At 47.5% G+C, this 10,154-nt stretch overlaps 1 pseudogene; it reads left to right on the top strand.

The window, feature by feature from the left end:
- The first annotated feature begins 1,343 nt into the window (after window positions 1-1,343).
- Window positions 1,344-4,519, top strand: LOC123067146 (eudesmanediol synthase-like; annotated as a pseudogene).
- Window positions 4,520-10,154: the final 5,635 nt, after the last annotated feature.

Below are 10,154 nucleotides of genomic sequence, written 5' to 3'. Positions count from 1 at the left end.
TAATTATCTTAACATGCAGCTATATCAACTTATCACACCATCAGTTATGCCCCACTAAATGTAATCCTTTCATCATGCAACTATGCCAACTCACCATGCCATTATCCATGGGAAAAGACTCACCTTAGCAAGCACCATGCATGCGACTCATATTCAATTAGTTTTTACAACTATATAATAATAAAATATAAAAAATTATATGTACTTCGGTTTCAGTTCTCATATTACTAATACAAATTATAGAAATAACTGCATCCAATTCCCGCAGCAGCACGCGGGGTATCATCTCATGTATTTTTATTGTTCAGCCAACCTATTTTACATGAGTTTTTTATTGTTCAGCCAACCATGTGGTGGACCCGCCATCATCGGCGCACGTGCGGCAATTCCTTCTTGAAGGCATATCCTAGGAGTTGTGTATTTTTGTTTATGTTGTGTCATGTATCATAGTGATTAGTGGCTATCTGGGGGAGGTACTGTCGCGATGTATACGGCCTCAGGATTTGTTTTCCGATTTATTTCCAGGTCGATGGTGTTCGGCTGCTGGACTTTGCATTATTAATAGTATATGGCTCCATGTATCGTGCTGATGCAGAGGCCGGGGGTTATCCTTCTTTTTTAAAAAAATATGATGATGTTGACGTCATGAAACTAACGTTCCAAATGTCGGTGTGTAGTGTCACTTTAAAACTCCCCCACCACGAGGACCCGGGATTGTTAATACAGTTTTGCTAAAACTCATCTAGATGAGATATAAATTGGTCTCATTCACCTTTTATAGCCATTGGATGTGATGCTATAAGATGCGTGCATGCTGACGTGGGTTGTATCTGTTTTTGTTTTCAAAGTTAATGAGACTATATCTCATCTAGATGAGTTCTAGGTACTCCCTTGTTAATATCCTGGCTTCAAGGGCTAGCTAGTACACCGGCTTGTAATAGTTTTATTTTCACTTTATTAATCTACAACAACCGCAGAAGCTCGCGTCTCTATTCAGTCTCTCTCTCTCTCTAGCAGGTGGACCTAATATATAAGATACAGTGCAAAGAGAGAAATCTAAGCAAATAAGCTCCAATATAGCACATGTTAACTGGGGGCAGCATGACTGACGCCTCTAACAAATTTTGTAATAAGCAGCACATGATGCCACATCAGCTTTGTACTTCTTTTCAAGGAACGAGGCGGAGAGACGGTCTTCGCCCAGGACAGTACAATGAGCCGGTCTGGCTCCCCCGTTTCTCCTTCCCGTGTTGAGCCTATAAAAAGAGACATATAGGTCCGCCCCTATACATCACAAATTGCCAGACACAAGTGTTCCCAGCGTCAAGCTTGCACCCACTCAAATGGCCGTGACTAGTGCTGACGATGCGGCGAGCAGGCTGAGGATGATCAACGCCGGCAGTGCTGCTACCCGTGGCGCCTTTGCCGCATCGGAGTGGGGCGGTTTCTTCATCACCCACGACCCTCCTCGCCCGCAGGCATGGCATACATATATACTCCTTCCATTTGCAGATCTACCTTTGCTCGTTTTCCATTTTGCACAACCTCCATTGCAAGTTCAAGAAAAAAACAATCTTCGGGGTAATTGATTTGTCTATATATATGTTATGGACACTTCCAATTTTGTATATTATCCTTCAAATTTTTTTGAGCCTGCATATCAATTTCTATGTGGGTACCTTGTTGATATATGCAGAGGTCGGAAGAGTGGATGAGGGAGAGGGTGGAGGAGCTAAAGGGGCGAGTCCGCACGATGTTCTCCGACGGCAGTGTGGCTGAGGCGGTGACATTGATGGACACACTTGAGCGTCTCGGCGTGGATGGCCACTTCCGCGAAGAGATTGACTCGGCCATAAGCCGGATCGTTCACCCGGATGAGTCCGCTGGTTTTGATGACCTTCATGTTGTCGCGACTCGGTCTCGGTTGCTTCGGCAGCATGGGATATGGGTGTCCACAGGTAGTTCAATAATCATATTATCCCTTAAGACAATACAAAATTGGAAGTCGTTGCCTAGGTGTTGATTGTTTAACCAACAGAACTGCATAGTGGCCTATCGATCTAAAATTTTCTGTGCGACTTGAACGACCTATACAGAACAGCATATGACTTAGAAGTGGCAAACACCCCTATAATTTTATTATTAATTTCAGTCGAAGAGTGTCCGACGTCCATTTGCCTTCAATCTCCAGTACAATTTCTACCGTGAAGTCAACAGATCGTTTTCCATCATTGAATTTTATATGCAGGCATCTAATGGTTATCTTGTAGAAAAAAATATTTTATTGACCCTTAGCCTCGCTGGTCTGTTAATCTTATTCAGTGTCTTTTGCTTCACATATTCGAATGGTACTTTCACAACTACACTTTTAGAATTTTACTTTGAGACTTGCTTCGGTAAACCCCCTTAAAAGAACTATCGACAATCTTAAAATCACTTAAATATAAGTCATCTCTAACAATCTTCATCCTCAAACTCGGTCTAATTCGGACATTTGGTGCAGATGCGTTGGACAACTTTAGAGATGGCATGGGCAACTTCAAGGCAAGCCTGAGCAGTGACCCGAGGGCTCTACTAAGCTTGTACAACGCAGCTCACATGGCGGTACCGGGTGATGGCCCGGCCCTCGACGATGTCATCAACTTCACACGGCACCAGCTCGAGACCATTGTAGCAAAAGGTGAGCTCCGGTCGCCGTTGGCGGAGCAGGTCGCCCGCGCCCTCGACCACCCTCTCCCGTGGTTCACCAGGCTGCTAGAGACCATGTATTACGTTGGTGAGTATGCGCAAGAGGAGACGCATGACAATACGCTGCTGGAGCTTGCTAGGCTCAACTCTCACCTCATGAGGTCTCTTCACCTCAGGGAGCTAAAGGCATTGTCCTTGTAAGTCCTTTCTTTTGCTTTTGTGATTAAATTGCATATCTTAGTTTCACACAAAAAATTGCATATCTTAGTACCTCGCACTTCATTAAAATCCTTTTGATCTTCACCAAACTATGCACACAGCAAATATGCATAAGATCGTGAGTGTACATTCAATTGGTAATTTAAGTAATAAACCTCTCCAGGTGGTGGAGGGATCTTTACGACACGGTGAATCTACCGTACACTCGAGACCGTATGGTGGAGGTCTACTTTTGGAGTTGCGGAATGATCCCTGAGGAGGAACACTCACGCGCACGATTGATGTTCGCCAAGACGTTTGGGTTGGTGACTTTTCTTGACGATACCTATGATGTCCATGCCACCTTAGAGGAATGCCGTAGTTTCACCAAAGCCATGCAGAGGTACTTACACAGGGTGTAATTCAATTATTTTCAAAAAAGTATGAGGTATCTTTTCCTTTCATAATTCTAATACAAGCTTTAATTCGATCTCTCATTAAGGCAAACACATCTTTTTGTTTTCTTACAGATGGGACGATAGCGCGGTTTCTATTCTACCTGAATACCTTCGCATGTTGTACATCAAAACGCTAAGCACCTTCAAAGATTTTGAGAATATGTTAAAACCGCACGAGAAGTACCGCATGTCTTATGCAAAAAAAGCGGTATGTTGTAATTTGCGTGCACCAATTTAAATATTTAAATTGCTCCTTGAGGAATTTTTATCTCTCTCATATATGGACTTTGCTTAATTTTACCTTGAACAATTTAATCTCTCATTTAAGCTCCTAAACTGTACTTTCTAGTTCTCATAAGTGTAGTTTAGGGAGTAAAATAAACATATGTGTAGTTTAAAGGCTTAGGTGAGACCAATAATTGATTTCAGAAAAAGTAAATTAAGCAAAGAACTAAAATAAGACAACACGGTAATCGTGTGTTTTAAATTATTGTGTACACAGTACCAACTACAGGCGGAATACTATATGCAAGAGGCCCAATGGTCCAACGACAAGCACCAGCCGACCTTCAAGGAACACGAGGAGCTGTCGGTCATGTCTTCGGGCTTGCCGATGCTTAACCTCGAGGCCCTCATGGGCTACGGCGCCATAGTAACCAAGAAGGTATTCGAGTGGACATGCGCCGTCCCCGACGTAGTCCGTGCCGGTGCACAGATCGGCCGCTTCCTCAACGACATTTCCTCTTACAAGGTACTCCTACTCCTATACATATGTGAATTACTGTTGCATTTCTGTCCAAAAGTTAATCAAAACATGATAGAATGTACTGTCATATCAACCGACATCACCGATGTACATGCAGTTGGGGGAAGAAGGACGTGGCTAGCGTCGTGGAGTGCTATATGGTGGAGAAGGACACGACAGGGGAGGAGGCAGTGGCGGCAATCGCCACCATGACGGAGAATAGTTGAAGGACGATGAACCAGGCATGCATGGTGATGGACCGTGCGTTATTGCCAGCGGCGCAACTGGTGGTGAATATAGCAAGGTCGAACGAGGTCATCTACCTCCACGGTAGGGATGGTTACACCTTCGGTAGCCACGTCAAGGACCTTGTCTTGTCACCATGCTCTTCCTCGCCCCCTTTAAGCCGGGGGTTGCAACTTACGCGTAATCCTGAATTGAGCTATGCATTTATTCATTATAGATATGCTAGTCTGAGTTATGTGGAGAGCGCGGAGCAACTACTACTACACTTTTGTCGCCCTGTTGAACTTTTATGATATCAGTTGAAGCCTTGAAGGCATCTCTCGTGTACTACCAGGATGTGTTATTTGCACTCTTTTCGTTCTCTTTGTAAAGCTTGTTTATAGGTGTGGATATGTCACTATTATATCACTTGCTCATATAGTAGATTATAACAGGTACACACATCAAGTAGAGGTAAGATCATCTCCAGCCGTTCGGCCCCCAAGGGGCTGAAATAGCGCCTCCTGGGGGCTAATCGACGATATATTCACCATGGAGGCGCTCGGGTTCCCAACCGCCGCCTCAAGGTGGCACCCAAACGCCATTTTTCAAATGCAAATTCAAAGAAAATGGCTAGATTTTGGACGAAATTTAGGAAGTTTCATTGATATTTATACTAATTTAAAGACATACATAAAAACTTAAAAAAACTACGCCGCTCAGAGCCTAGTTCACGCCGAGGAGCTGGTAGAAGGCGGTGTAGTCGTCGCCGTTGTCCTGCACGCCGTCGTCCTTGTTGCAGCCCTGCCCTGGATCGCCGCTGCGCACGGGGTTGGTCGGCGCCGGCGCCTCCTCGTCGCTGTCGGAGAGGACGATGATGCCGCCCTCCTCGTGGCCGCGGCGCTGCTCGGTGATATCCTCTAGAGCACGGCGCTGCTCGGCGGTATCCTCCAGAGTGCGGCACTGGCGCTCCATCTCCTCGCGCACGTAGTCATCGCGCACCATTTCAGGCCGGTGTCGAGGTTGGCGGCCATCTCCACATGTTCTTGCTTGACGACCGCGGGCGTCACCGGCTCCGGCTCCTTCTTCGGCCTGACCAGGCGAAGATGGCCGCGGGGAGGTGAAGGTTGGCGGCGGCCCTCGTTTATGATGAGGTTGCCGCCGCGGCTGCATCGGCGCTCCGATGTCTCCTGGGGCTCGGGCTTGACGGCGGCGAGCGGCGTCGTGCCGGAGGACGAGAAGGACGACCCCGCCATGCACCTCGGCAGCCACGAGCTCCCTCTCCGGCGCGAGAACGACGGAGCCGGATACTCCAACGCCGGCTCGTTGCCGCCCTCGATGTGCTCGAGGACGGCGTGGAGCGTGCGCCCTGGGACGCCCCACCACTGACGGCGGCCGTCGGAGTTGTGGCGCCCTCTTGTCGCCGGAGCACCGTTGGTGGAAGCAAGCGGGTCGGCGTGGCGGCGCTAGAAATACGTCGCCCACAGAGGGGGGTTGTCGGGGGAATACTTCGGCAACTGCCACACTTCCTCCGGCAAGGACGCCCGGATCCGCGCGATCTCGTCGCGGTGTTCCGTGTCGGAGAGCGGCGGGGGCACGGGGACGCCTCCGGCGCTGAGCCTCCAAGCGCCCGGCACGCGCATGTCGGGCGACGCTGGGTACTTGGCCTCGTGGAGAACGCGTGCCTCCCACTCGTGCAGCGACTGACGGCCGAAACCGTTGGCCGCCGCTTCGTCACCGTGGAACTTCTCCATCATGGGCTCGGGCTTGATGGTGAAGGAGAGAGGGCGAGAACAAGGACGGCGATCGAGAGAAGGTGTTGGGCGCTGGAGGTAGGCAAGAGAGATGGCGTGTGCGGCTAGCGGTGACGAAGGGCTGCTTTTATAGCGGTGAGGGGACTGCAGCAGTGTGGACGCGTGGCGGAAAAGTGCGGGACGCGCGGCGGCTCGCCATCACTGCGCCACCCGTGATCAATTGAAGGCTGACCGGCGGCAGCCTTGGCATTGATTCGTGCAGGAGCCGAGGCGATGAGATGACGACGATACCTAGTCGCTGACTCGGCGGGCCTAACCGAGGAAATTTGGGCTCCTGGGGGGCTGTTGGGGGAGGGGGCGGGGGGCGGCTGGAGATGCTCTAAAAACACACTGTTTCCAATATGAAGATGATCTAGGTAGGCCACATCAAATGGTTTTTGGGGGCCGGAAGGTGTTGGGGAACGTAGTAATTTCAAAAAAAATCCTACGTATACGCAAGATCATGGTGATGGCATAGCAACAAGAGGGGAGAGTGTTGTCCACGTACCCTCGTAGACCGTAAGCGGAAGCATTAGCACAACGCGGTTGATGTAGTCGTACGTCTTCACGATTCGACCGATCCAAGTACCGAACGTACGCACCTCCGAGTTCAGCACACGTTCAGCTCGATGACGATCCCCGGGCTCCGATCCAGCAAAGCTTCGGGGATGAGTTCCGTCAGACGACGGCGTGGTGATGATGATGATGCTCTACCGGCGCAGGGCTTCGCCTAAACTCTGCGACGATATGACCGAGGTGGAATATGGTGGAGGGGGGCACCGCACACGGCTAAGGAACGATCCGTAGATCAACTTGTGTGTCTATGGGGTGCCCCCCGCCCCCGTATATAAAGGAGCCAGGGGGGAGGCGGCCAGCCAAGGAGGGCGCGCCAAGGGGAGAGTCCTACTCCCACCGGGAGTAGGACTCCCTTCTTTCCTAGTTGGAATAGGATAAGGGGGGAAAGAGGAGGAAGAGGGGAAGGAAAGGGGGGGCGCTGCCCCCCTTCCCTTGTCCTATTCGGACTAGGAAGGGGAGGGGCGCGCGGCCCCCTCCTGCCTCCTTCCCTCTTCTCCCTCGAGGCCCATGTAGGCCCAATAACCCCCCGGGGGGTTCCGGTAACCTCCCGGTACTCCGGTAAAATGTCGATTTCACCCGGAACGATTCCGATGTCCAAATATAGGCTTCCAATTTATCGATCTTTATGTCTCGACCATTTCGAGACTCCTCGTTACGTCTGTGATCACATCCGGGACTCCGAACAAACTTCGGTACGTCAAAACTTATAAACTCATAATAAAACTGTCATCGAAACGTTAAGCGTGCAGACCCTACGGGTTCGAGAACTATGTAGACATGACCTAGAACTATTCTCGGTCAATAACCAATAGCGGAACCTGGATGCCCATATTGGTTCCTACATATTCTACGAAGATCTTTATCGGTCAAACCGCATAACAACATACGTTGTTTCCTTTGTCATCGGTATGTTACTTGCCCGAGATTTGATCGTCGGTATCCAATACCTAGTTCAATCTCGTTATCGGCAAGTCTCTTTACTCGTTCCATAATGCATCATCACATAACCAACTCATTTGGTCACATTGCTTGCAAGGCTTATAATGATGTGCATTACCGAGAGGGCCCAGAGATACCTCTCCGACAATCGGAGTGACAAAACCTAATCTCGAAATACGCCAACTCAACATGTACCTTCGGAGACACCTGTAGTACTCCTTTATAATCACCCAGTTACGTTGTGACGTTTGGTAGTACCCAAAGTGTTCCTCCGGTAAACGGGAGTTGCATAATTCTCATAGTTACAGGAACATGTATAAGTCATGAAGAAAGCAATAGCAATATACTAAACGATCAAGTGCTAGGCTAACGGAATGGGTCATGTCAATCACATCATTCTCCTAATGATGTGATCCCATTAATCAAATGACAACACATGTCTATGGTTAGGAAACATAACCATCTTTGATTAATGAGCTAGTCAAGTAGAGGCATACTAGTGACTGTATGTTTGTCTATGTATTCACACATGTATCATGTTTCCGGTTAATACAATTCTAGCATGAATAATAAACATTTATCATGATATGAGGAAATAAATAATAACTTTATTATTGCCTCTAGGGCATATTTCCTTCAGAAAGGGCACGGAACTTATATTTGATACAAACCCTAGGGCTGTCATCGGTCTTTTTTTTAACAGAGAGAGGCGCCGGAGGCGCCAATATTCCATTCATCTCATAGACATTGTACAGCAATGATTACATAGCCCTGCGAGCAAAGAGTTTGGAAGATGGACTCAACTGGACAACGGCTATTTCTATTAGAAGAATTGGTGCAACTAAAGATAGGCCTAGACAAAGATTGTCTAATTGCCTGATGAGCACAGTTATGCGCTACCCCATTTATATCTCTTTTAATATGATACACTGCATGGGATAGAAATACTATTTTTTGGAAATCTGCAATTTGCACTCTAATCTCCCAAGGGACCTGTGGATTCTGTAAAGAGGAGGCCACAACTGCTTTTGCTGGTCTCAAGTTGTCTGTTAAGAATGTGACTTGTTGGATCTGCAGTAAGCTGGCCACCTTCCCTGCTAAGCTGAGAGCTGCAGCTTCAGCTTGTAAGACAGTTGGAGTAACCGACATGGAGGCTTGTATCAACACAGTATCAATGTGATGCAAATTCTGAAGTTTACAATACACTCCTATTCATGTCGCCTCTTGTGCTTGAGATCCTAGAATTTTCTTGATTTTCCATGCTGCATCCGAGAAGATCTTGGGACCTGCAATTTGTAGATCAGACTTGAGTGTTTCCCCTTGCTTTGAAACAGAAGGTGCTCCTTGTTCATCAACCTGCAAAGCGGAAAAGGCAGTAGTAATGTTGTTGCGCGGTTTTAGTTGTTGCTGCAGCGCCAACTGAGGCATGTCCAACATCTCCATATTTTGTCTAATTGCTTGTGCCATGTGATGAACTTGGTGTGGGCTGCCTGGCTTCCTATCAAAAAGATTGTCATTCCTGGATTTCCGTATGCACCACATAAAGGTAAGGATGTTTGGCAAGGATGCATGTCGATGATTCATATTTAGGAACGTTATAAAAAGCTGAGTGAGAGAGTTACAGTTTAGAACTAGAATATCAGAACGGATAAACCAAGGAGCAGTGAACCAAGCGGTTCTAGCAAAATTGCATGTAAAGAATAAATGAATATCATCCTCTTCCATGCCGCATCTAGAGTATAGTTTACTGATGTGTTTAGAGTCTTCCCTACTCTTGCCCCTGTTGGCATTGCCTTCCTTAGTAATCTCCATCCAAAGGCCTGGACTCGTGGAGTTATTTGTCTGTTTTTCCAAATTTGATTCAGCAGCTGTATAGTGTGAGGATGCACCTGTCACGGTCTTGACTCTCCATGTTCCTGCAAATATTGAAGGCATGCACGGTATGCACTTTTAGAATTGCATTTACCCGACGGCGTTAATTTCCAATAGAGGATGTCTTTCTCCTGAGATTGAATAATGTCCGTGCTCTTGATAATGGAAGCCATGGGTTGTTGGAACGGTGCGTCAATTAGCTGATTGTCCCATGCTTTCTGATTTGGAATACAAAGATCCTTAACTTGGGTTGGGTAAGAAAAAACTCCAGGTTGAATTATGAGTGCTTCATAGATGTGGGTCCAATTTTGGCACCATGGTGTACTCCAAATTGAGATGCGGCCTTGGGTGATTTGGTAAAAGCAGTGAGCTATAAGGATGGGAAGAACCTTAATAATGGAGGCCCAAAAGGCTGATTTGGGAGCATTTGGATTTGGGCGCCAAATGGAAGAGTCTGGGAAGTATTTGGATTTGAGTACAGCATGTAAGAAATCATTTGGTTGATCAGCAATCCTCCAAGCTGCCATAAGAATGAGGCACTGATTCATTGGTTGGAGATTTCTTATACCAAGCCCGCCCTCAATGTTTGGAGTACAAATGTCTTTCCAAGCTCTCACGCAAAGGCTCCTAGAATTTGTATCTTCTCTTATACCAGTCCAC

Source organism: Triticum aestivum, chromosome 3B (genome assembly GCF_018294505.1).
Source record: "Triticum aestivum cultivar Chinese Spring chromosome 3B, IWGSC CS RefSeq v2.1, whole genome shotgun sequence".
Classification (NCBI taxonomy): Eukaryota; Viridiplantae; Streptophyta; class Magnoliopsida; order Poales; family Poaceae; genus Triticum; species Triticum aestivum.
This window is presented reverse-complemented; position numbering and strand designations above follow the sequence as displayed.